A 25,915-nucleotide genomic window follows, 5' to 3' on the forward strand; every position below is an offset into this window, starting at 1 on the left:
TTCTCAATCCAGCACTGTCCCATCTTCAGCAGCTCTTCTCCCTTCTTCCTGTATTCACAAGATGTCCTGATGGCAGTGGGAGATATTAGCTCTTGCTGCTGTCAATCCAATGCTGTGAGAAGGGAGTGGGCTGCCCTGTGCTATAGACGTACACAGCCCAGCTTAGGAGCATGCTGACACAAATGATAACATAGCAAGCGGCTTGCTATGGAGACACTCAAAGAAGAGGGAGAGCAGAGAGTGCTGGTGGGGGAACCCAGAAGAGGAGGTAAGGGGCTGCCATTGCACAGAGCAGGTAAGTATAACATCATTTTAGGGGAAAAAAAGGTTTTAAACTGCTTTAATGTTAGCTGTAAAAAACAAGCACACACTGGAAAATAAAAAGACAACTTTAGGAGAGCAAATTTTCCAATGGTGAGGTCTTCTTAATTTATAGAGAGAGGGAAACTTACCATTGAAGACCACAGATAAGAAATGGGAGTATTTTAAAATATATAAGTGAAGGAACACTATTATCATTTAAGAGTTAAAAAGAACACAACAGAATATGTAAAAAGGAAATCAAGGCCACAGAAATTCAAAATGAATCACAGATGCCAAAAGAGAGTAAGACAAACTTCTCAAAATTCTTCAAGTATATTATTAGTAAGAAAAATCAGGACTGAGTATGAAGGTACTTTACAAGTCAGGCTGGGTTCACACTAGTGCAAATTGGATGTGAGTTTCCCAGCATCCAATTTACACAGCAAAACATGTGACTGGCCTGCTTGCGTGTCTGGGGACAAAGAGAAGGCAAATTTAATAAATACCTTCTTCAGCTCAAAGGAAAATGGAGGAGCTCAAGTCCATAATGGGTATAGAATTGGCATAGCCTCAAAAGAAGCTCAATAGCTCAAATTGATATGGTCCAGAAACCTTTTGAAAAAATTGAGTATTAAAGTGCATGAATGAGATGGCTTACACCCACATGTCCTTAAAGAATTGAGACTGTTTTTTTCAAAGCAATTGCTTCTAATTTTTAGAGACTTTTTAACCACTTCAGCCCTGGAGGATTTGGCAGCTCAATGACTGGAGGACTTTTTACAATTTGGCAGTGCACTGCTTTAACTGGTAATTGCACGGTCATGCAATGTTGTACCCAAACAATATTTGATTGCCTCTGCGATTTTTATTTTTTGCAATATAAATGGAAAAAGACCGAAAATTTTGAAAAAAAATTATATTTAAAAAAAAAAATTATAAACTCAGTTTTAGTCATACATTTAGGCCAAAATGTATTCAGCCACATGTGAAGGGATATTTTAGCTTAACCACTTTCAGACCGGACCATTTTGCTGGTAAATGACCAGAGGTCTTTTTACACTTTGGCACTGCGCTGCTTTAACTGGTAATTGCGCGGTCATGCAATGTTGTACCCAAACAAAATTTGCGTCCTTTTCTTCCCACAAATAGAGCTTTCTTTTGATGGTATTTGATTGCCTCTGCGATTTTTATTTTTTGCGATATAAACGTAAAAAGACCGCAAATTTTGAAAAAAAATGATATTTTCTACTTTTTGTTATTAGAAAAATCCAATAAACTAAATTTTAGTCATACATTTAGGCCAAAATGTATTCAGCCACATGTCTTTGGTAAAAAAAAAGTCAATAATTGTATATTTATTGGTTTGCGCAAAAGTTGTCACATCTACAAACTAAGGTACGTTTTCTGGAATTTACGCAGCTTTTAGTTTACGACTGCCTATCTCATTTCTTGAGGTGCTAAATTGGCAGGGCAGTACAAAACCCCCCCAAATGACCCCATTTTGGAAAGTAGACCCCCTAAGGAAATTGATAAGAGGCATGTTGAGCCCATTGAATATTTTATTTTTTCGCCTCAAGCGATTGAATAATGACAAAAAAAATTATATATTTTTTTTTTTTTACACAAAGTTGTCACTAAATGATATATTGCTCACACATGCTATGGGCATATGTGAAATGACACCCCAAAAAAAATTCTGCTGCTTCTCCTGAGTACGGGGATACCACATATGTGGGACTTTTTGGGAGCCTAGCCGCGTACGGGGCCCCGAAAAACCAAGCACCGCCTTCAGGCTTTCTAAGGGCGTAAATTTTTGAGTTCACTTCTCACTACCTATTACAGTTTTGAAGGCCATAAAATGCCAAGATGGCACAAAACCCCCACAAATGACCCCATTTTAGAAAGTAGACACCCCAAGCTATTTGCTGAGAGGCATGTTGAGTTCATGGAATATTTTATATTTTGCCACAAGTTGCGGGAAAATTACAAACTTTTTTTTTTTTTTTTTTTTCACAAAGTTGTCACTAAATGATATATTGCTCATGCATGCCATGGGCATATGTGAAATGACACCCCAAAATAAATTCTGCTGCTTCTCCTGAGTACGGGGATACCTCATATGTGGGACTTTTTGGGAGCCTAGCCGCGTACGGGGCCCCGAAAACCAAGCACCGCCTTCAGGCTTTCTAAGGGCGTAAATTTTTGAGTTCACTTCTCACTACCTATTACAGTTTTGAAGGCCATAAAATGCCAAGATGGCACAAAACCCCCACAAATGACCCCATTTTAGAAAGTAGACACCCCAAGCTATTTGCTGAGAGGCATGTTGAGTCCATGGAATATTTTATATTTTGCCACAAGTTGCGGGAAAATTACAAACTTTTTTTTTTTTTTTTTTTCAGAAAGTTGTCACTAAATGATATATTGCTCACGCATGCCATGGGCATATGTGAAATAACACCCCAAAATAAATTCTGCTGCTTCTCCTGAGTACGGGCATACCACATATGTGGGACTTTTTGGGAGCCTAGCCGCGTACGGGGCCCCGAAAACCAAGCACCGCCTTCAGGCTTTCTAAGGGCGTTACAGTTTTGAAGGCCATAAAATGCCAAGATGGCACAAACCCCCCCCAAATTACCCCATTTTGGAAAGTAGACACCCCTAAATTTAGGGGTACACTAGTGAGACTAGGTAATAAATGGCGGGTGCCCTGGAACTATAAAAAAATAACTAACCAACCAGCGTCACCTGTAACAGTTATATGGTGATCACTGGTGAAAGGGTTAACTAGGGGGCAATCAGGGGGCTTTATGCGGTAGTATATGGGGGTCCCTGGCGCTATAAAAAGCTGCGGCGAACCTAAATACCTACCTGCCTAACTAGCGTCACCTGTGACACTAATACAGCGATCAGAAAAACGATCGCTTATTAGGCTGGGTTCACACTGGAGCGATGCGGGAACGCCACGAATGCGCGGCGGGTTCCCGCATCGCATGCCTCCCGGCGGCAGTTCACACTGCCCTATGCGAACTGCTGGGAGTGTCAGTGAAATGTTAATGACACCCCCAGATCAGTTCGCATATCGCAGTGCGATCTGCAAACTTGGATCGCATGGTGTGAACACCCATGCGATCCGATTCTGCTGCGGACCAAAAAAAGGGTCCCGTGCGAGTTTGCGGCAGGTGCGGCGGGTGCGACACGAATTCAGCCATACTATCTGTATAGCTGAACTCGAATCGCACAGAGATCGGATGTGATTTGCACTGCAGTGCGGTGCGAATCACATCCGTTCTCATAAACCGCTGCAATGTGAACCCAGCCTTAGTGACACTGGCGACGGGGGGTGATCACGGGGTTAAACCTTTATTGGGGGGGTTAGGGGGTACCTTAGAACTAAAGGGGGCTAACCCTAACTGCCCTAACAGTTATTAGTCACAAATGACACCCGCCGGGTGATCAGGGGGTTAAACCTTTATTAGGTAATAAATGGCGGGTGCCCTGAAACTATAAAAAAATAACTAACCAACCAGCGTCACCTGTAACAGTTATATGGTGATCACTGGTGAAAGGGTTAACTAGGGGGCAATCAGAGGGCTTTATGCGGTAGTATATGGGGGTCCCTGGCGCTATAAAAAGCTGCGGCGAACCTAAATACCTACCTGCCTAACTAGCGTCACCTGTGACACTAATACGGCGATCAGAAAAATGATCGCTTATTAGGCTGGGTTCACACTGGAGCGATGCGGAAACGCCACGAATCCGCGGCGGGTTCCCGCATCGCATGCCTCCCGGCGGCAGTTCACACTGCCCTATGCGAACTGCTGGGAGTGTCAGTGAAATGTTACTGACACCCCCAGATCAGTTCGCATATCGCAGTGCGATCTGCAAACTCGGATCGCATGGTGTGAACACCCATGCGATCCGTATCTGCTGCGGGACAAAAAAAGGGTCCCGTGCGAATTTGCGGCGGGTGCGGCGGGTGTGGCGGGTGCGGCGAATGGCTGAACTCGAATCGCACAGAGATCGGATGTGATTTGCACTGCAGTGCGGTGCGAATCACATTCGTTCTCATAAACCGCTGCAATGTGAACCCAGCCTTAGTGACACTGGCGACAGGGGGTGATCAAGGGGTTAAACCTTTATTGGGGGGGTTAGGGGGGTACATTAGAACTAAAGGGGGCTAACCCTAACTGCCCTAACAGTTATTACAGTCACAAATGACACCAATGCAAAAAAAAAAAAAAATGACATTGGTGTCACTGTGACTGGGGGGCAGGGGTAATTGGGGGGGTGATCGGGGGGTAAAGGGGGGGTGTGAGTGTGCCTGGCATGTTCTACTGTGTGTGTAGAGTGTTGGTGCAACTCACCGATCCGCTCTCCTCCGTGTCGGAACGAAAAATACCGACACGGAGGAGAGAATACATCACTTCCTCTCCTGTGTTTACATTACAGGAGAGGAAGTGATGTCACGGGGGATTTCTATTCGTCGGGAGCGATCGCGAGGGGGTGGCCATGAATGAATGGCCGCCCCCTCGTCCCGGATCGCTCCCGGACGAAAACCGACCGCCGCAGGCACCGGGCGGGGGCCCGATCGGGCCCCCGACCCGCGGGAAGGCAGGGACGTACATGTACGCCAATATGCCTGCCCGTGCCATGCTGTCGACGTACATCGTCGTGCGGCAGTCGGCAACTGGTTAATGTTTGTTTTAGCTTATTGCTTGAAATTAGGGATGGCTGAACGGTTCGCCCGGCGGTCGTTTCGCGGCGAATTTCGGCTGTTCGCGGTCCGCCCGATCGGAGAACTATTGCCGCCGCTCCCCCGGTGGACTTCTGTGTTTACTGTGTAAAAGAACTTTGACCTATGATGACACATCCATCATGGGGTACAGGACAGCCAATTGAGACATTACAGCACATGGACACTTGGACTTTCCCCCTAACTTATAAATAGACCCGATCTGGCGGACTTTTTACATTCTTTCGTATGTCCCTATAGGGAGAGGTTGCTGTGTGGAGCAGGGAGAGACTGCAGTGACCCAAATCGCTAGCTATTAGGTCCACAAAAGTTCTTTTAAGGACTGGTATCATGGTATAGGTGTTAGGTGTAGTTCAGGATATAGGTTTGAGGCACTGCTGTGCTAGTGATTGGTGCAGCAGCCTGTCTTTTGTCAGTGTAGAGAGAGGGACAGGACGCTGTGTGCAGCAGGGACAGTCAGTTTAATCATTAGCTGTTACTATTAGGTCCACAAAAGGTCCTTTTCAGGACTGGTATGGCAAAGTAGTACAGGATATAGTTTTGAGAGCTATTCAAGTTATTGTTCCAGAAGCCTATGTTTTGTCAGTTTAAATAGGGACAGGCAGGAAGCTGTGTGTGGCAGTGAGGGACAGTCAGTTTAATCAGTAGCTGTTACTATTAGGTCCACAAAGTTCTTTTCAGGACTGGTATGGTAATAGGCTTGTACACGTATAATATTCTTTCTTCCAAATATAGAAAGAATATTATACTTGACTGCTGCCCTTCTGCTGCAGTAGTCCTTTATGAGTATAGGGACTGAGGTACAGTCTGCTAATCATTCACAACCTACTAGTTCCACAAAGGTCCTTATAAGGACTGGTAAGGTATAGCGTACTACAGTACATAGGGTTGAGTGAGGTACAGTCTGCTATTCCTTAAGGACTGGTATAGGTCCACAATATATAGGGTTGAGGTGCACTACTGCTGCCCTATACTGCAGCAGTCCTTTATCAGTATAGGAACTGAGGTACAGTCTGCTAATCATTCACAACCTACTAGTTCCACAAAGGTCCTTATAAGGACTGGTAAGGTATAGCGTACTACAGTACATAGGGTTGAGTGAGGTACAGTCTGCTATTCCTTAAGGACTGGTATAGGTCCACAATACAAAGGGTTGAGGTGCACTACTGCTGACTGCTGCCCTATACTGCAGCAGTCCTTTATCAGTATAGGGACTGAGGTACAGTCTGCTAATCATTCACAACCTACTAGTTCCACAAAGGTCCTTATAAGGACTGGTAAGGTATAGCGTACTACAGTACATAGGGTTGAGTGAGGTACAGTCTGCTATTCCTTAAGGACTGATATAGGTCCACAATATATAAGGTTGAGGTGCACTACTGCTGACTGCTTCCCTATACTACAGCAGTCCTTTATCAGTATAGGGACTGAGGTACAGTCTGCTAATCATTCACAACCTACTAGTTCCACAAAGGTCCTTATAAGGACTGGTAAGGTATAGCGTACTACAGTACATAGGGTTGAGTGAGGTACAGTCTGCTATTCATTAAGGACTGGTATAGGTCCACAATATATAAGGTTGAGGTGCACTACTGCTGACTGCTGCCCTATACTGCAGCAGTCCTTTATCAGTATAGGGACTGAGGTACAGTCTGCTAATCATTCACAACCTACTAGTTCCACAAAGGTCCTTATAAGGACTGGTAAGGTATAGTGTACTACAGTACATAGGGTTGAGTGAGGTACAGTCTGCTATTCATTAAGGACTGGTATAGGTCCACAATATATAAGGTTGAGGTGCACTACTGCTGACTGCTGCCCTATACTGCAGCAGTCCTTTATCAGTATAGGGACTGAGGTACAGTCTGCTAATCATTCACAACCTACTAGTTCCACAAAGGTCCTTATAAGGACTGGTAAGGTATAGTGTACTACAGTACATAGGGTTGAGTGAGGTACAGTCTGCTATTCCTTAAGGACTGGTATAGGTCCACAATATATAGGGTTGAGGTGCACTACTGCTGACTGCTGCCCTATACTGCAGCAGTCCTTTATCAGTATAGGGACTGAGAGTTTTGTCACAGGGTCATTTAAAAAATGACAGGCAGAGGAAGAGGCAGGCCCTTCCGCAGGGGTGGTAGGGGTAGGGCAGGAGCAACAGGCTTGAGCCAAAGTGGGAAGTTTCAGAAGGTGCGTTCAATTACTTTAAAGGACGCACCAGACTTGGTTGAGTGGCTCACTCAGCCTTACTCTTCTGCACCCTCCTCATCCTCTCGATCTGCACTCTCTTCTTCACTCTCTGCTATTTGCACCCCCAAAGACACTACCACCAACAACACCACCACCACCACATACCTGCCGCTTGAGTCACAGGAATTATTTTCCGATCCATATCAAGACATTTCTGATGCGCAGCCACTCTTAGCATTGGATCAGGAAGAGGAGGTAGCAAGAACCGCCACTCAGCAGTCTGACGACAGTACCCAGATCAGCCCAAGGAGGAGGTTGGTCCTCGGTGTTGCTGCCTACTCCGAGATCTCTACTTATAGCGGTGGGGAAGGTGACGTTGATAATGACGTGTCTAGTGATGTCACGTGGGTGCCCACAAGAGAGGAAGAGGGGGGGAGTTCAGAGGGACATATGGACCAGCAGATAGGGAGGAGAAGCAGGAATAACTTACATTGCACAGGAGGGACAAAGCAGACTGCTAATGTATCAGGAGCGAGGCATCAACCATGTATGGTCACATCTGGCGCTCCCAGGACGCCGGCACATGGCTCCGCAGTGTGGGCTTTTTTTAACGTGTCCGCTGCTGACAATAGCGTTGTCATCTGCAATCTTTGCAGTCAATGCATTAGTCGCGGTAAGCCCAACACTCACCTAGGGACAACCGCCTTAAGAAGGCACATGAGCAGCCATCACCGAGCCCAGTGGGAGCAACGGAACACACAAAGCCACACTCCAGGCTCTCACCGTCCAGCCTTGTCTTCTACTTCTCCTTCTCCTCTCTCCTCACAATTGTCCTCCACTCCACCTTCCATCACGCCAAGCTCACGTTTTTCTGCAAAAAGGCAGGCTTCCGTGGACCTAATGTTCGAGCGTAAAAAAAATGATGACGCCGGATAACCCTCTTGCCCAACGGTTGACGGCTGGCTTGTCAGAACTCATAGCCCGCCAACTACTGCCATATAAACTGGTGGACTCGGAGGCCTTTTCGCAAATTTGTGGCCATTGGAACACCACAATGGAAGGTCCCAGGAAGGAAGTATTTCTCACAGAAGGGCATCCCAGAGCTATATGGCCATGTTCAGCGGCAAGTGAATGTATCTCTGGCACACAGTGTCGGTGCCAAGATACATCTGACCACAGACACGTGGTCTAGCAAACACGGGCAGGGAAGGTATATCACTTTTACTGCCCACTGGGTGAACCTTCTGACGGCCGTCAAGCATGTAACCCGTGGCACCCGTGTAGATTTTGTTTTACTGCCACGGATTGCATGCAGGCCTGGCTCTTCTTCTCCTCCTCCTCCTCCTACTCCATCCTCCTCCCTCTCCTCCTCGACTGACTCCTCCTTTTCCGCTGCTAGCGTCTCTTCCGCTGCGCCGCCCAAGCTCCCCAGAACCTATTTGACATGCCATGCTGCGTCTGTTGTGCCTGGAAGCCAAGAGCCAGACTGGCCTGGCACTCCTTTCAGCTTTGCGTTCACAGGCAGATCAGTGGCTAACAATTTGACAGTTGGTAAAGTGGTGTGTGACAACGGTGCCAATGTGCTGAGCGCATTGAAACAGGGCAAAATTACGCACGTGCCATGCATGGCACACGTCTTAAACTTGGTCGTGCAGCGATTTGTTGTCAAATACCCTGGGGTCCAGGACATCTTGCGGCAGGCAAGGAAAATCTCGGCCCATTTCAGAAGATCTTACACGGCCATGGCTCGCCTTGCTGACATTCAGCGGCGACACAATCTGCCGGTCAGGCATCTTATTTGCGATTGCCCGACGCGATGGAACTCAACCTTCTATATGCTTGATAGGCTGCTCCAGCAGAAACGTGCAGTTAACGTCTACCTGTATGAACTCTGCGGCAGAACAGGTTCTGGGGAGCTGGGTTTTTTTTCACTGCGCCAGTGGCTGCTCATGCGCGATGCATGCAGACTTCTGCGGCCATTTGAGGAGATCACCAAACTGGTCAGTCGCAGCCATGGCGCCATCAGTGACATGGTACCTTATGCCTTCTTTATGAAGCGTGCATTGCGTCGTGTCAATGATCAAGCTGTGGAGGAGCAGGAGCTGGAAGATGAGGAAGTCACAATGCTGGATGAATTCCCAGCGGGGCTACTCTATCTGAGACAAGTGAACAACAGGAGTCTGAAGAGGAGTCAGAGGAGGATGGTGCCGGGGCGGATGAGGAGGAGCAAGAAGAGCATGCTTTAAACCTTTCTGGGAACCCCGTTGTTGTGCGAGGATGGGGAGAGGAGAATGAAGAACACAAAATTATCCTGGATGATGAGCAGGAGCCAGGCCACCACACCGCTTACACTTTAGTGTCAATGGGGGCCTTCATGCTCCAGTGTTTTAATAGGGACCCCCGCATAAAAAGCATAAGGGTCAAGGACCAGTACTGGGTGGCAACGTACTTAGAGCCCCGGTACAAACACAAAATGGCGGAAATGTTACCGCCGTCACAGAGGGCGGTCAGAATGGAGCACTTCCAGGCCTTGCTTCGAGAAATGCTGCCTTCTGCTTTTGCGTGCGCTGGCAGAGGAGCAATTCCCACTCCCAGAGAAGGAGTTGCGGGCACCAATCCAACAGCGCCTGCAAGAAGAGGCCGGTTTGAAGATGTGTTGGTGACTTCTGATATGAGGTCATTCTTTCAGCTGACCCATCGACAGGTGTCATCTGGATCCAGCATCAGGGAACGCCTAGACCGTCAGGAGTCTGACTACATCGGGTTAACGGCCGATGTGGACGCTCTGAGGAGTGATGAACCCCTGGACTACTGGGTGGGCAGGCTTGACCTCTGGCCAGAGCTTGCCCAATTTGCAATCGAACTGTTGGCTTGCCCCTCATCCAGTGTCCTGTCCGAAAGGACGTTCAGCGCAGCAGGGGGGGATCGTGACCGATAAGCGTACTCGCCTAGCTCACGACAGTGTTAACTACCTCACATTTCTAAAAATGAATGAGGCATGGATCTCGGAGGAATTCAACACATGTGACCAGTAGACCATGTATATGTCTATAAACAATTTTTTTAATCGAGCACACAGACCTTCTTTCTTCATTTGGCTCACTTCCTTGTCCAAAAAAAGCACACCGTACTATATGCCCGTATCCTCCTGTTTGAAGAGGTTGAGCGGTGTCATATTTATACTGGGGCTGCTTATTATGAGGGGCTCCCACCATCCCTGTGCTGTGCTGACTTCCTCCTGGGGCTGCTTATTATGAGGGGCTCCCACCATCCCTGTGCTGTGCTGACTTCCTCCTGGGGCTGTACCTCTGCTGTGCATATTATGAGGGGCTCCCACCATCCCTGTGCTATGCTTATTATGAGGGGCTCCCACCATCCCTGTGCTATGCTCATTATGAGGGGTTCCCACCATCCTTGTGCTATGCTCATTATGAGGGGCTCCCACCATCCCTGTGCTATGCTGACTTCCTCCTGGGGCTGCTTACGGTGCAGGTGTCAGTGCTGTATATCACGGTGCTGATGTCAGTACTCTCTATCACGGTGCTGCTGTCAGTGCTGTATATCAAGGTGCTGGTGTTAGTGCTTTATGTCACGCTGCTGATGTCAGTGCTCTCTATCACGGTGCTGGTGTCAGATCACTCTATCACTGTGCAGGTGTCATTGCTGTATGTCACGCTGCTGATGTCAGTGCTCTCTATCACGGTGCTGCTGTCAGTGCTGTATATCATGGTGCTGGTGTTAGTGCTTTATGTCACGCTGCTGATGTCAGTGCTCTCTATCACGGTGCTGTTGTCAGATCACTCTATCACGGTGCAGGTGTCATTGCTGTATGTCACGCTGCTGATGTCAGTGCTCTCTATCATGGTGCTGCTGTCAGTGCTGTATATCACGGTGCTGGTGTTAGTGCTTTATGTCACGCTGCTGATGTCAGTGCTCTCTATCATGGTGCTGTTGTCAGATCACTCTATCACGGTGCAGGTGTCATTGCTGTATGTCACGCTGCTGATGTCAGTGCTCTCTATCACGGTGCTGCTGTCAGTGCTGTATATCACGGTGCTGGTGTTAGTGCTTTATGTCACGCTGCTGATGTCAGTGCTCTCTATCACGGTGCTGTTGTCAGATCACTCTATCACGGTGCAGGTGTCATTGCTGTATGTCACGCTGCTGATGTCAGTGCTCTCTATCACGGTGCTGCTGTCAGTGCTGTATATCACGGTGCTGGTGTTAGTGCTTTATGTCACGCTGCTGATGTCAGTGCTCTCTATCACGGTGCTGTTGTCAGATCACTCTATTACGGTGCAGGTGTCATTGCTGTATGTCACGCTGCTGATGTCAGTGCTCTCTATCACGGTGCTGCTGTCAGTGCTGTATATCACGGTGCTGGTGTTAGTGCTTTATGTCATGCTGCTGATGTCAGTGCTCTCTATCATGGTGCTGTTGTCAGATCACTCTATCACGGTGCAGGTGTCATTGCTGTATGTCACGCTGCTGATGTCAGTGCTCTCTATCACGGTGCTGGTGTCAGATGACTCTATTGCGATGCAGGTGTCATTGCTGTATGTCATGCTGCTGGTGATCATCTCCTGCACCCTCTTCTTTGCCTACCCTGACCTTCCATCTCCTCCATTGCCTTCATGCGCTCCACAGTCCTGAATTGTCACAACAATTTCCCATATAAAAAAAGAATGCTTGTAGTTGTCGATCCCAGATTCACGTCATACATGTGTTACGTCATTGACCATGTGGTGGGACTATGTTTGCACAGCTATTAATTATTTTGTGGCTGCAAATTTGACCTGTAGGTTTGCAAAGTTCGCCTCCCATTGAAGTCAATGGGGCCCGCCGCGAATGTTACGGTTCACGAACTATCGGCCGCGTTCGCGTTCGCGAAACGTCCCGTCAGAAGTTCGTCCATCACTAGTACACATCCCTTCTGTCCCTCCACTTCCATACCGTAAACTCGCCGCTTCACCTTTTCTTAACTTTTTGTTGATGAGGCTTTGAGGAAAGCCCTTCCGGTTCTTCCTTATGGTGCCACATGCTGGAGTGTTCTTTCTATGGAGGTTGCAGAACAGGGGTAAACTTGTGTAAAAATTGTCAACATAGAGATGGTAGCCTTTCTCCAGGAGTGGGTTATGAGTTCCCGAACAACTTTCCCACTCGATCCGATGTATTCGGGGCAATTAGGGGGATGTTGCTGGGTGTCCTTCCCTTTGTATACCATGAAGGAATATGTATACCCTGTGGCTCGGTCTCACAATTTATACATTTTCACCCTATAACGGGCCCTTTTGGAGGGAATAAATTGTTTTAGGCCCAGCCTGCCAGAAAATTTGATCAGGGACTCATCCACACATATGTGTTGTCTGGGGTAAACAACTGGGGGAAGATCTCAGAAAAATAATTTATTAGCGGCCAAATTTTGTAAAGTTTATCAAAATTTGGGTCATTTCGGGGAAGGCACTGGGTATTGTCATCAAAGTGTAGGAATCTCATAATCATGAGATATCTGGTCCGGGGCATTATTGAGGAAAAGACGGGCATGTGATAGATGGGGCGGGATGACCAATATGCACGTATTTAATTTTTTCTGTTTAGTCCCATACAAAATGTGAGGCCCAAATTTTTTTTAAACTCCTCCACTGTTAGGGCACTCCACTCGTAGGGATTGTTGGGCATATAGGTTGGACTGGACCACAATTGATTCAAGCATGTCCTCGGTAAAAATTAAGTGGAAAAAGTCCATCAGGGAAAAATTGTGTGTGTCCACCTGGACTCCTGGGTTGGCAGTGAAAGGGGGAACGTTAGCTTCTCCTGAGTTAGGAGGAAGCCACAAGGGATTCTGGAGGGAATAGGGAAGGCTGGCACGGGACCTAACCCTTTGGGGCTGAGTTGACACACTGGTACTTGGCCTTTGCCAAGGTACTGTGGTGCTGGTGGAGGGCACTGCGTTGCCGGTGGATGGCTCTTCGGTGCTGGTGGATGGTACCGCCTCCTCACCAGTACGCCTTCGTCTGACGAGCTGACTCTCATCTTCCTCCTCTGAGGCTGTCATTGTACCGCTGCTGAGGACAGGCTCGTAGTCCACGTCAGACTCACAATCTGAATATGAGGAGAAATCCGAAGCGGAGAGCTCCCCGTTGCTCTCGGCGGCTGAAAGAATATCGTATGCCTCCTCGGCTGAATATAACCTTTGTGACATTTTTAGTGATCACAAATGGTACTGACAGGTGACACTGATGTGGCAGATGACACTGACAGGTGACGCTGATGTGGCAAGTGACACTAGCAGGTGACACTAACAGGTAGCACTGATCACAGGTGACGCTGATGTGGTAAGTGATACTAGCAGGTGACACTAACAGGTAGCACTGATCACAGGTGACACTGATGTGGCAGGGGGCACTGATGTGGCAGGTGGCACTGACGACACATGGCACTGATGACACGTGGCACTGATACGTGGTACTGACACGTGACACTGGCAGATGGCACTGGAGGCAGATGGTGCTGGCAGATGGTGCTGGCAGGTGGCGCTGGCAGGTGGCGCTGGCAGATGGCACTGGCAGGTGGCACTAACAGATGGCACTAGCAGATTGCTCTGACAGATGGGGCTGGCAGATTGCTCTGGCAGATGGCACTGGGGCTGGCAGATGGCACTGACAGATGGCGCTGACAGATGGCGCTGGCAGATGGAGCTGGCAGATGGCGCTGGCTATTTGCTCTGGCTAATTGCTCTGGCAGATGGGGCTGGCAGATGGCACTGGGGCTGGCGGATGGCACTGGCAGATGGCACTGGCAGATGGCACCGGCAGATGTCACTGGCAGATGGCACTGGGGCTGACAGATGGTACTGGGGCTGACAGAGGGCACTGGGGCTGACAGAGGGCACTGGGGCTGACAGATTTCACAAACTGTAAGGCCGCATACACACGCGGGGACTGTTCGGCCAACTTTGTCCGCTGAACAGTGTTTCGGCGGACAGTCCGCCCGTGTGTGGGCTTTCAGCGGACAGTTTCAGCGAACAGTCCGCTGAACAAGGTTTTTCGGAAATTCCGAAAAACTGTCCGCTGAAACTTTGTTTCAGCGAACAGTCCCCTCGTGTGTAGGCTTGTTCGTCAAACTAAGTTCCGCGCATGCTCAGAAAGGATTTACACGCCGAAAGTTATAATGCAGTGTATAGGACGTCGTATTTTTCGTCCCGTCGTACGTGCCGTTCACGTCATCGCGCACGGTTTCAGCAAACTGTTCGTTCGTCGTGTGTGGCCATGTCCGTCCATGCTAATTTTGAGCGGACTGTTTGCTGAAACTGTTTGACGGACAAAGTTGGGCGAACAGTCCCCGCGTGTGTACGCGGCCTAACACTGTAACACTCACAGACCCTCTCTCTCCTCACACGCTGTCTCTGTGTGAGGAGGGAGAGACAGGGCAATGAGAGATGATCTCATATGTTTACATTTGAGATCATCTCCCATTGGCAGCTGCGATCACGCTGTAAACGGCCACTTTGATTGGCTGTTTACAGCGATCTGTGATTTCCTGTCTCCGGGGGACACGGCAAACACAAAACTTCCCCGATGCAGGCCCGCGGCAGCATGCATTATGGAAGAAAACAGGAGACCGTTCAAGAATGGCCTCCCGGCAGATAGCGTCCGCTCTGCAGCCGTATTTCGGCTATAGGGCGGGCGCGAAGCGGTTAATAACAGTAACACATCCACTATAGTTTATAAATTTCTTGAGCTGAAGGGCTTGTTCCCACATGTGTCAATACCATATTTTTATGAGGCATTTGTTAAGTATTTTTAAAGCCTTATAACTGCCCTTCTTCAACACCTGTCAGGAATATTACAATGGCACCATACAGTGCTGTTCACACAGGAGCAGTAGCGCTGTGTCGCGTTTTATCAATTTCAGCACCTAGAGCATTCATGATGTGTTAATAAAGCATTTATAAAGGTTAACTGGGCATTGGGAGATAGGCAGTGGAGGCTTCTGTATCCCAAAATGCATTGGGAAATAATAGAGGACTAGGACAGAGCAGCTCCAAACACTTCCTGGTTGTATAGAACCTCTGTGTAGTAATATCATTTGCTTCTGTGTGCAAAAGCTTTATGCCAGCCAGCAATACTGACAGTGTCAGGCGTGAGCAGAGGCACTGAGCATTATTGCCAGTAGCAAATCTTCTTGTGTCAGCAAAGTTGAGCTGGACCAAGTCAAAGAGATCAAAGTATGCAAATCCATCTTGAAGAGAATTAACAAAAATGTCTGCTATCACACCATAACCTAAACACAGCTCAATGTAGCTCAATTGCTCTACATCACTTCCCCTTTAAGCACTTCACACTTCTATAGACACTTTCAAGCATTCTTGAAGTATATTCAAAGCTTCATAAACACAAAAACAACAAAAACATGTCGTAAACACATCATAAATGTTGTATGAGTGTTAATGAGCATAGCTTTATTCTTCATAAACATCATGCGTGTGAATGAGCCCTAACTCTTCTAGAACATGCGGGTGGATGCTCTCTGGTCCAAGTATCTCCATTTCATTTAGGTTTAAGTGTACCTTTTCCTGTGTTAAACTAGTGACCTAGTAAACTAGTAGGAAGCATAGATTATTATCTATCTCCATCATGATATCTGGCACCAGGCACTCCTAAATAAGACTCGATCTACAACACTGCTTAACCACTTGCCGACCGCCGCACGACGATATACGTCGGCAGAATGGCACGGGCAGGCATATGGGCGTATATATAAGTCCCTGCCTGCCCGCGGGTGGGGGGCCCGATCGGGCCCCCCCCGGTGCCTGCGGCGGTCGGCATTCCTTCGAGAGCGATCCGGGATGAGGGGGCGGCCATTCATTCATGGCCACCCCCTCGCGATCGCTCTCGACGAATGGAAATCCCCCGTGACATCACTTCCTCTCCTGTAATGTAAACACAGGAGAGGAAGTGATGTATTCTCTCCTCCGTGTCGGTATTTTTCGTTCCGACATGGAGGAGAGCGGATCGGTGAGTTGCACCAACACTCTACACACACAGTAGAACATGCCAGGCACACTCACACCCCCCCCTTTACCCCCCGATCACCCCCCCAATTACCCCTGCCCCCCAGTCACAGTGACACCAATGTCATTTTTTTTTTTTTTTTTTTGCATTGGTGTCATTTGTGACTGTAATAACTGTTAGGGCAGTTAGAGTTAGCCCCCTTTAGTTCTAATGTACCCCCCTAACCCCCCCAATAAAGGTTTAACCCCGTGATCACCCCCCGTCGCCAGTGTCACTAAGGCTGGGTTCACATTGCAGCGGTTTATGAGAACGAATGTGATTTGCACCGCACTGCAGTGCAAATCACATCCGATCTCTGTGCGATTCGAGTTCAGCCATTCGCCGCACCCGCCGCACCCGCCGCAAATTCGCACGGGACCCTTTTTTTGGCCCGCAGCAGAATCGGATCGCATGGGTGTTCACACCATGCGATCTGAGTTTGCAGATCGCACTGCGATATGCGAACTGATCTGGGGGTGTCAGTAACATTTCACTGACACTCCCAGCAGTTCGCATAGGGCAGTGTGAACTGCCGCCGGGAGGCATGCGATGCGGGAACCCGCCGCGGATTCGCGGCGTTTCCGCATCGCTCCAGTGTGAACCCAGCCTAATAAGCGATCGTTTTTCTGATCGCTGTATTAGTGTCACAGGTGACGCTAGTTAGGCAGGTAGGTATTTAGGTTCGCCGCAGCTTTTTATAGCGCCAGGGACCCCCATATACTACCTCATAAAGCCCCCTGATTGCCCCCTAGTTAACCCTTTCACCAGTGATCACCATATAACTGTTACAGGTGACGCTGGTTGGTTAGTTATTTTTTTATAGTTTCAGGGCACCCGCCATTTATTACCTAATAAAGGTTTAACCCCCTGATCACCCGGCGGGTGTCATTTGTGACTAATAACTGTTAGGGCAGTTAGGGTTAGCCCCCTTTAGTTCTAAGGTACCCCCCTAACCCCCCCAATAAAGGTTTAACCCCGTGATCACCCCCCGTCGCCAGTGTCACTAAGGCTGGGTTCACATTGCAGCGGTTTGAGAACGGATGTGATTCGCACCGCACTGCAGTGCAAATCACATCCGATCTCTGTGCGATTCGAGTTCAGCCATTCGCCGCACCCGCCGCACCCGCCGCAAATTCGCACGGGACCCTTTTTTTGGCCCGCAGCAGAATCGGATCGCATGGGTGTTCACACCATGCGATCCGAGTTTGCAGATCGCACTGCGATATGCGAACTGATCTGGGGGTGTCAGTAACATTTCACTGACACTCCCAGCAGTTCGCATAGGGCAGTGTGAACTGCCGCCGGGAGGCAATGCGATGCGGGAACCCGCCGCGCATTCGTGGCGTTCCCGCATCGCTCCAGTGTGAACCCAGCCTAATAAGCGATCGTTTTTCTGATCGCTGTATTAGTGTCACAGGTGACGCTAGTTAGGCAGGTAGGTATTTAGGTTCGCCGCAGCTTTTTATAGCGCCAGGGACCCCCATATACTACCTCATAAAGCCCCCTGATTGCCCCCTAGTTAACCCTTTCACCAGTGATCACCATATAACTGTTACAGGTGACGCTGGCTGGTTAGTTATTTTTTTATAGTTTCAGGGCACCCGCCATTTATTACCTAGTCTCACTAGTGTACCCCTGAATTTAGGGGTGTCTACTTTCCAAAATGGGGTCATTTGGGGGGGGTTTGTGCCATCTTGGCATTTTATGGCCTTCAAAACTGTAACGCCCTTAGAAAGCCTGAAGGCGGTGCTTGGTTTTCGGGGCCCCGTACGCGGCTAGGCTCCCAAAAAGTCCCACATATGTGGTATCCCCGTACTCAGGAGAAGCAGCAGAATTTATTTTGGGGTGTCATTTCACATATGCCCATGGCATGCGTGAGCAATATATCATTTAGTGACAACTTTGTGAAAAAAAAAAAAAAAAAAAAAAGTTTGTAATTTTCCCGCAACTTGTGGCAAAATATAAAATATTCCATGGACTCAACATGCCTCTCAGCAAATAGCTTGGGGTGTCTACTTTCTAAAATGGGGTCATTTGTGGGGGTTTTGTGCCATCTTGGCATTTTATGGCCTTCAAAACTGTAATAGGTAGTGAGAAGTGAACTCAAAAATTTACGCCCTTAGAAAGCCTGAAGGCGGTGCTTGGTTTTCGGGGCCCCGTACGCGGCTAGGCTCCCAAAAAGTCCCACATATGTGGTATCCCCGTACTCAGGAGAAGCAGCAGAATTTATTTTGGGGTGTCATTTCACATATGCCCATGGCATGTGTGAGCAATATATCATTTAGTGACAACTTTGTGAAAAAAAAAAAAAAAAAAAAAAAGTTTGTAATTTTCCCGCAACTTGTGGCAAAATATAAAATATTCCATGAACTCAACATGCCTCTCAGCAAATAGCTTGGGGTGTCTACTTTCTAAAATGGGGTCATTTGTGGGGGTTTTGTGCCATCTTGGCATTTTATGGCCTTCAAAACTGTAATAGGTAGTGAGAAGTGAACTCAAAAATTTACGCCCTTAGAAAGCCTGAAGGCGGTGCTTGGTTTTCGGGGCCCCGTACGCGGCTAGGCTCCCAAAAAGTCCCACATATGTGGTATCCCCGTACTCAGGAGAAGCAGCAGAATTTATTTTGGGGTGTCATTTCACATACGCCCATAGCATGTGTGAGCAATATATCATTTAGTGACAACTTTGTGTAAAAAAAAAATAAAATTTTTTTTTTGTCATTATTCAATCGCTTGAGGCAAAAAAATAAAATATTCAATGGGCTCAACATGCCTCTTATCAATTTCCTTAGGGGGTCTACTTTCCAAAATGGGGTCATTTGGGGGGGTTTTGTACTGCCCTGCCATTTTAGCACCTCAAGAAATGAGATAGGCAGTCGTAAACTAAAAGCTGCGTAAATTCCAGAAAACGTACCTTAGTTTGTAGATGTGACAACTTTTGCGCAAACCAATAAATATACAATTATTGACTTTTTTTTTACCAAAGACATGTGGCTGAATACATTTTGGCCTAAATGTATGACTAAAATTGAGTTTATTGGATTTTTCTAATAACAAAAAGTAGAAAATATCATTTTTTTTCAAAATTTGCGGTCTTTTTACGTTTATATCGCAAAAAATAAAAATCGCAGAGGCAATCAAATACCATCAAAAGAAAGCTCTATTTGTGGGAAGAAAAGGACGCAAATTTTGTTTGGGTACAACATTGCATGACCGCGCAATTACCAGTTAAAGCAGCGCAGTGCCAAAGTGTAAAAAGACCTCTGGTCATTTACCAGCAAAATGGTCCGGTCTGAAAGTGGTTAAAGTATATCTGAAGGAAAAACTTATTTCATTTTGGATAGAGCAGGGGAGGGTTAACATAGCTTACAGTTTTTACCATCTGAAACCCATTATGGAGAACTCTCGAATGAGTTCTAAAGACTCAACAGGAAGCGAGAGGATATCCTTCCAATGAGAGGGATATCCCATCTAAGCCCTTGTACACACGGTCGGACATTCCAACGGAAAATGTCAGATCGGACCGTGTTGTCAGATAATCCAACCATGTGTGGGCTCCATCGGACTGTTTCCGTCGGAATATCCAACCGACAAAGTTTTAGAGCTGGGCTATAAAAATTTTCGACAACATGATCCGATCAGACTTTTTCCGATCGTTTGTAGAGAATTCCGATCGGACAAAGTGCCACGCATGCTCAGATCAAATTCCTAGACCAAAGCTATTGGCTACTAGACTGAACGTAGTCCCGTCGTAACTAAATAACGTCATCACCTTACGAACGATCAGATTTTCCGACAACTTTGTCCGACGTATGCAACATCAGTTTCGGACAAAATCTTGGTTGTCGGAATGTCCGACCGTGTGTACAAGGGCTTCGAAAGTTTTTATGGAAAAAAAGTGTCTCCATTGGAATATGTCCCCTCTATTTCTGTTGGCAAATGAAAATTTTAGATGTAGCCTTACTTTTAAGCCTGATGGCGTCGGTGATCAGGACAATTAGAGAATGTTAGTGATGGAGATATTGTCAGTAATAAAGACCTCCCTAGGGTTCTTATCTCTCACCATTGTATGCATTTATATAAAGTTTTTCCTTTAGTTATATTTTAAAATGTTATCACTTTTTTTAAATACAGGATACAAATAATAACAAATATTGTAGTGTTCTTTGGTAAACATACTGTCATTTCATAGATTCACAGTGAGCCTTTGTTTGGAATTATTTTCTTAAAATTAGTCAATAGTGCCAACTGTGCCAATGAGTCTCCAGGAAACAAAACATTAAAACTAAAGGAAGTTGTTAATGCTTCCTGTCCCAAAAATAATATTAGCATAATAAGAATAGGACTCTTTCTGTAAAGGACAAATTAACAAAGAGCTTCTATTAAAACTAAATATTAATAGCAATTTTAGGTAATTCTACCATATGTCAGCATGAATTTCCTAAGCAAACAGGATATCCATATATGTTCACTATATATGTTAAACCCCCTTCCTTTCCAGCCTTTTTTTCAGTTTCCAGCACTGTGATATAATGACTGCCAATTACTAGATCTTGCAACACTGTACTGTACTGTAAATGAATTTTAAATATATATATTTAAGACAGAGATTTATTTTAGTGGTATTTACCATTACCATTTACCTTTTTTTAATTGTTTTCCTTTTTTCTTATAAAAAAAAAGGCTTATTTTATCTTCTGATATCAATTATTGCAAATGAATATTCTTTCATCACATATTTAGGCTAAGATGTATTTTGCTACATATTTTTAAAAACAATTAAGTGTATAATATTTAGTATGTGTGAAGATTCTTAAAGTTTATAGTATATAAATTTGAAATTGATCAACCTGATGTTCTGATTGCTTCTCTCCATCCATTTACGGATAGTAGAAGCTCCAAAACATTAGGTTAAGTTATTTTTTAAACAAAGCAAAGGCATGCTTACAATTACACTCCAAAACACATTCTTCTACTATATATGGGGATATCAAATGTGTGAGACTTTTTCCAGTGTGCTAAATGTCTAGAGGGGCCCAAAATCCAATAAGTACCTTCCGACTACCAAGGGGCATACATTTTTCAACTGATTTAATACATAGTTATGTACATAGTTGGTAAAGTTTGAAAAAAGACATCCAGTTCAACCTATGTCAGTGTGTGTGTGTGTGTGTATGTGTGTTAATGTCACTACCATTTTCATTATTCCTATACATTGCTGATAAACACATCTAATGCCACATACACACGATCAGACTATCCAGCGGACTTAGTCTGGCGGACAAACCGCCAGAAAGTCCGCCGGACTTTCCGAATGAGTGGACCTGCCCACACACAACCGGACTTTTCTATCGGACTAGGTCCGCCAGACTATTGCGGGAGTCTGCCGAACTTTTGAAATGAACGGACTTGCCCAAAGTCCGTTCAGTTTGAACGCGGCTCCAGGTAGCTGGGACTAGCGAAGAAAGTCAATGTCACCGCCTTCGGCGGCGAGATTGACACGTCGCTGGTCCCGTCACCTGGTATGGACTTAAAGGGGAAGCCCTATGCCGAAAAAACCATACCAGGCTGCGTGCCCTCAACATGGGAAGGTGCTTTGGGGAAGGGGAGGCCCTGCAGCCCCCCACCCCAAAGCACTTTGTCCCCATGTTGATGAGGACAAGGGCCTCTTCCCGACAACCCTGGCCGTTGGCGGGGGCTTATCGGAATCCGGGAGCCCCCTTTAATAAGGGGGCCCCCAGATACAGGCCCCCCACCCTATGTGAATGAGTATGGGGTACAATGTACCCCTGCCCATTCACCTGGTGAAAAAAATTTAAATAAAATACAACACAAGGTTTTAAAATAATTTATTGCACAGCTCCGGGGGTCTTCTTCCGTATTGGGGGGTCTTCTTGTCTGACTCCTCAGTTATCTTCTGCTCTTTTGCTAGCTCTTTAACTAGCGGAGGAGCCCGGCTTTCTTCTTCGATGCCGTCCGGGGGTCTTCTTCCAACTTCAAGGGTCTTGTCCCCCTCTTTGGGGGTCTTGTCCCCCTCTTTGGTTCTTCTTGCCGGGCCTCCACTTTCTTCCTATAGCTCTTTTACTAGCGGTGGCCCGGTCTTCTGTCACCGCCTCTTCTTCCGACTTCGGGGGTCTTGTCCCCCTCTTCGGTTCTTCTTGCCAGGCATCTGCTTTCTTCTACCAGCTCTTTTACTAGTGGTGGCCCGGTCTTCTATCACCGCTGTCACCGCCTTCTCTTCTTCTCGTCCGCCGGACTTTTGGGGGGGGCTGAGCCCACACACGATCAGGCTCTGAGGGATAGTCTGATCGTGTGTATGCGGCATAGGAGTTTTTTTTAAAGTGTATCTTCACTCCCTGCTGACACCACCAACTGTGGAAGGAAGTTCCACAGCCATACCTCTGTAGCACTAAAGAACCCCTAGCACAGTTTAAAATTGAACTGCTTCTTGTTCAACTTCATTGTGTTCATATTCTGAGCATATCCCCTCTTATGTGTCTTTTCTCCAGGGAGATTTAGTTTCACGGTTGTAGTCCTTCCTTATAACTGAGGTCCTCCAGCCCCCTTATTTCTTTTTTTACCTCTTCTCTGGACTCCCTGCAATTCAAACACATCCTTTCTGAGGACGGGGGACCAGAACTGGACAGCATACTCAAGATATGGCCAAACCACAGTTTTGTAAAATGGTAGAATTATAGTCCTCTCTTGAGCAAATACCCTTTTTAATGCATGCTAGTGATGCTTGCAGCTGCTTGGCATTGCATGCTTTTGCTGATTCTGTCATCTACTAGGACCACCAGATCCTTTTTTCATCCTTGATTCCCCTAGAAGTTCTCCTTCTAGCGAGTAACCTAGGAAGTTGAGTGCACGTGCACAGCGTCATATCCAAAATTTGTGAACTCTATGCCCAAGAGGGTTAAGGCAGTGCTGGAAAATAATGGTGGTCACACAAAATATTGAAACTTTCACTTAGGGGTTTACTTACTTTTGTTGCCAGTGGTTTAGACATTAATGGCTGTATTCAGTTATTTTGAGGGGACAGCCAATTTACACTATTATACAAGCTGTACACTCACTACTTTACATTGTAGCAAAGGCACATTTCTTCAGTGTTGTCACATGAAAAGATATAATAAAATATTTACAAAAATATGAGGGGTGTACTCACTTTTGTGAGATATACATGTAGCACTAACCCCCGAAGGAGCTGCTGGTTTTATTCAGGCTTACCGTTACCTCTTCTGCTCACCTCTTCATCCTAGTTGAGTCCCGTGGAAAGTAGCCCAAATTAAGATATATCAGACACGTGGTCCTTTTTGAAGATGTATATAGGGGTAACACCAAAGAAAGACACAAGACACAGTCCTTCAATAGAGGGTTAGAGAATAAGGGGGGAGTTCAGGTACCTGGTAATTGCGGCTTAGAGGTATCAGTCAGATCCAGAAGACAAACAGCTCCACAGACTGGATCCAGCAGTCACCGGATAGGCTCCTCTCACTTGACCTAGCAGCCGATGATATGCCAAACAAAGTCTCTGCCACAGACTTGTTAATTGAACTTAGAGATTCTTGAGAGTTTTTAGGAAGAACTACCATACAGTACCAGATTCTTTCAGCCGGCTCGGCGATACTGTAAAGATATTGATCCGGGATGTGTCCTCAAACTGAGTTTCTAGGCTCCTCCAGAGACACCAGCCTTACGCTCGGTCCTCCACTGGAAAAGTCCTCACCTGGATCCTTCAGCTTTCCTCGGCTTCTCCCTGCAGGCGAGACAGCACAGGACCACCCCTGGATCAGTAGGTCCCAAGTCATTCCTGGGCCTACACTCTCAGTTGCAGAGCCTCGGGCCAGCAGGCCCTGAGGAGCAGGACCATGCATCACAGACCCCAGGCCAGGAGGGCCCTGGGGTTGGCATCACGGACCCCAGAAAACAACGACCCTGATAAAATGGCGTCGGTACCTTAAATACCCTCTCCCAGAATGCACAGCAAAGAAACCACACCCACTGAACCATTTCTGAGCAAGAGGCGGTATTCAATGCATCTGGCCTGCTGCTGTTCCACACCCACCGATAGTGACAGTGACACCTACAGTCAGTTGGGTATCAGTGCAACCCAGCTGAACTGGTACAGAAACTAGAACTTTAGAGAAATTAGTCTAAGCCAAACTACAGCTTCAGATAATTAAATTTAAGAAAATGTAAATTAAAATTTAAGAAAAATTTCAAATTTAAATTTAAGAAAAAACAATAGCGTCTGCTCATCAGGAGCAGGGCGCTACATACATTAAGCCTCATTTGCCATCTAGCTACCCTGCCCTCAATTTTAACTAGGTCTCCTTGTATGCTTAACTTTGTATCATCAGCAAACACAGAGATTAAACTATTTATTCCAACCTCCATACCATTTACAAACAAGTTAAACAGAATTGGTCCCATTACAGAGACCTGTGGGAAGAATGAATGGCACCCCCCTGCATTTCTGCTAAAGAGCAGCACGTTTTGCCTGTGCAATTTACGCACCCTACAACCTCCTCCTCATGCTACAGTGTGGACCTAGGCCATGGAGGCCCAACCTTTTGAAGAGCGAGGGCAACTTAATTGACTTAGTAACCAGTCACGGGCCACAATGAGAAGATGACAGTTCTGCGTCCACTCTGCGTATGCAAAGCGGAAACAGACACAGCCCACTCTACTCTATGGGCCCTCTCATCTGATCAAATGGAAGGGGACGGATCCACTTTTCTTTTTTTTAGCAGATCGGATTGGAAGAAGGTAGGTGTAAACGGACACAAGTCTGTTTACATCTGACACTCCATAGAGGTGAATGGAGGGTCCACTGCTGCGGCTAGGAGACCCGGATGTGATTCGCACCGCACTGCAGTGCAAATCACATCCAATCTCTGTGCGATGCGAGTTCAGCCATACAGATAGTATGGCTGAATTCGCATCGCACCCGCCCCAAACTCGCACAAGACCCTTTTTTTGGTCCGCAGCAGAATCGGATTGCATGGGTGTTCACACCATGCGATCTGATTCCTGTCCGAGTTTGCAGATCGCACTGTGATATGCGAACTGATCTGGGGGTGTCATTAACGTTTCACTGACACTCCCAGCAGTTCGCATAGGGCAGTGAGAACTGCCGCCGGAAGGCATGCGATGCGGGAACCCGCCGCGGATTCGCGGCGTTCCCGCATCGCTGCAATGTGAACCTAGCCTAAAGGGGCCTAAGGCTACTTTTACACTAATGGTCTGCGGTCTACCCACACCTGTGGCTTTCCTGCAGGTTAGCTGTACTTTCCCATAGAATTCTATCATATCCTGCAGGTGTGGTGCACTTTCTGAAAGTGCACCAAACCCACAGGCAAAACCAGAAGTCTATGGCTCAGGTAAACTACACTACACCTTCCGGATCAGTTTAAAAGCAGCCCAGTAACCACTGCAGAACAGATATGTCCATATATACACTGTGATTTTAGTAATAAACTTTCTGTCCCAGGCAGAGTGCATTTGGTATCAATCCACCTATGACAGGAGTTGGTGCTATACAGTAAGCATTGGCTTATGCGGCTCTTCTCCATAGCTGCTTGCTCCCTCTACCGTTGGCTTCATGCACA

The sequence above is a fragment of the Lithobates pipiens genome, unplaced genomic scaffold, assembly GCF_037356315.1.
Source record: "Lithobates pipiens isolate NorthernLeopardFrog02 unplaced genomic scaffold, aLitPip1_a1.2 Scaffold_8, whole genome shotgun sequence".
In the NCBI taxonomy this organism is placed as follows: Eukaryota; Metazoa; Chordata; class Amphibia; order Anura; family Ranidae; genus Lithobates; species Lithobates pipiens.